Here is a 2,757-nt window from a genome sequence, read left to right as displayed (position 1 = left end):
TCCCTCCCTTTTAATTCATCCCTCTCTTTTAATTCATCCCTCTCTTTTAATTCATCCCTCCCTTTCGTTTTATCTTCCTTTGTTTGTTTATTTCCACTGTTTACTGTTTGCAATGTTTACTGTAGCTACTCTTAATCTTATTTTATACTGTTAATTCTATATATTATATACATACATAATACTTTATATCTTATTTTTGATTCTGTTTTTAACGTCAGGGTTTTTAGTTTAATGTATGTTTGTATTTTGTATGCCACTCGGGATAAATAAAGTATCTATCTATCTATCTATCTATCTATCTATCTTGTTTTACATGCTATTTATGATTTTTGTTTTGTTTTGTTGCTCCATTCCTTCACCACCTGGTCCACGGTAGTCTCAATGCCCCTGACCAAGGCACTGGCTCAGATCTGTTTGTCCCTGGCTCACTGCTCCTAGTATTTGGGATTGAGGTCAAATGCAGAGAATGGACTTCTGAGTGGGCCAGAAAAGAATAACTTCAGCCTGGATGAGTTTCTCAGGCAAACAGCAAAGAAAAAAGAAGCTTAATAGTCACCTAAGTCAGCATAAACAACATTTACATACATTTTCATGTCGTGGTTCACACATGATACGCGGCCGCAGTCGTGGAATACGAGGGCCCGATCATCGCTGCTTGCAGCTGTAATTTTATGATGTTTTACATTTTATTGGTTTTATTGTATTCATTTGTTGCCTTGGACAGTTTTAGTTATGGTTGTTCATATTGTTTTTACACATTGTTTCAGTTTCAGTTTTGTGAAGATCTTTGAGCTGCATGTTTGTATGAAAAGGTGCTCTGTTGCCTTTATTTGCATATTTAATGTTTAATAACAGAAAGTAATCAAGTTACTTTAATACTGTGATACTTGCATTAGGTTACTGTCTACTTTTTAAAGTAACTCTCCCAACCCTGCACTACACCGCTGTGTATAGAGAGGTAGGTTAAACACAAATTACATTTATTATTATGAACATTTGCTCCTGTTGGAGAATCCCAGTGAGCGGAGGAGAGATAATGGTGCTATTGGTTATCAATAAACTGTATGAACTGCTTATGGATGAAAATGTGATGAAGATGATCGTCAAATACAGACGCTTTGGGTTGTTGGGTTGAAGCTTTGGGACCTGTGAATGAGACTCAACAATCAGTTATGTTTCTCCGCTCTGATTCGTTGTTTTCTTTCTTGTAAATGCCGTTAGGAGCACCAGGAAGAACCAGAGGAAGCAGATTCTTTCACAGATTATATGTGTAATTAACTGGTTGAAATAAAATAAAAACAGTAGCCTTTTAATTTTGGGTTGCATGAAAAATTGACTGTATCACCTTTAATGATGACAGACAGCAGGACCAACAGCAGAGAGACAGCTGTACAGTGTTAGACACAGACATGGCACAGGCAACGTAGCAACTCGTCCCAAAAAGGAAACAAATTTAATTAAATTACATTTCTAACAACAGGTTATCAGAACGACTGGCAGAAGAATTCATTAAAAAATTGTTTCAGAACAATAAAAAATTTGACACTGAGAGAAAGTGTTAAAATTAGACAATACAAAACAATTACAAATAATGTAAAATATATATAAAGTACAGCATTATATGTAATTACATGTGAGGGTACCAAACAAAATCTAGCCTTTAAACTCAGCTTTAGGTTAAGAAAGCAGTTGTTAGCTTAGAAAAGTCACCTGTTAAATCAGTAAGACAATTTCAAACATGTTAGATTACTTCATCTTTAAACAGCTTCAACATACATGATCCAAAACTAAAACAACATGCATTAAGTTTAACATACATGTTCCTTCATTCTCTTAGTGGTTTTCAATTTAAAATACACAAAGACTCATCAGCAGCTGTTCCATACCAGTGTTAAATAATAGATGAAATAAATACTACGACAGTTATCCATCAACAAAGCCCGCTGAAGTGTTTCAGACGGACACAAAACTGCTTCCAACCATCACCCTCAGTTTAGTACATGACTGCGTAACACCACTAGAGGGCAGCACAGGCTCATCCCACCTTTCTACTAAACCAGAAGACATTTGGCACTTTCCTTTATGTCAAACACTATAGCATATGGCATGGGGCAAGTCTACTTACAGTTTTAATCCCTATCACTAAGGTAAAGCACCAGGCACCACAATGTTTCCCAACATTCCCTTCAACACAATCACAGCTAATCATTTATCACACTGACTGAATTAAAATATGCCGTGAGTCTTCAGTCATTGAGCTAATGTGTAAAAGTTTTGTCAATAAAAGAGGTAGAGGTTTTGGTGAAAAAGTCCGGGACTGTGACGAAGCTTGGGATGCACTGAACCACCACCTCGGGGTCTAAACAATTACATCATATATAACTTCCACTGGAGGTTAAAATGTCACAAAATCAAAGGATGGATTTACAAAATAAAGACAGTATGACGTGAACTCATGCGTTTTGGTCCAGTATTTATGTGTAAACATTTGAAGAAGCTTTTTGTTTTTTTAAGTGAATTCCTTGTGGATTTGTTGGGGATTTCTTCCCACACTACAGACTGTACCATTAATCAAATATCTGTTCTTTAATAAAAGGGAGAGTGGAGTGTTTTTCATGATGTCAAACAAACAACTGCGTTTACAGTACTTGCAAACTAATGCTCCATTAACTGTAATTATGTCCCATACTAACTGTATTAAACAACAATGACACAAGACCGACAACATGAGGATTTTGGACCTTTTATTGACATGTG

This window comes from Morone saxatilis, unplaced genomic scaffold, assembly GCF_004916995.1.
Source record: "Morone saxatilis isolate NCDOM2014 unplaced genomic scaffold, NCSU_SB_2.0 Contig19, whole genome shotgun sequence".
In the NCBI taxonomy this organism is placed as follows: Eukaryota; Metazoa; Chordata; class Actinopteri; family Moronidae; genus Morone; species Morone saxatilis.
The sequence above is the reverse complement of the archived record's forward strand: the minus strand, read 5'-3'. Positions refer to the sequence as shown.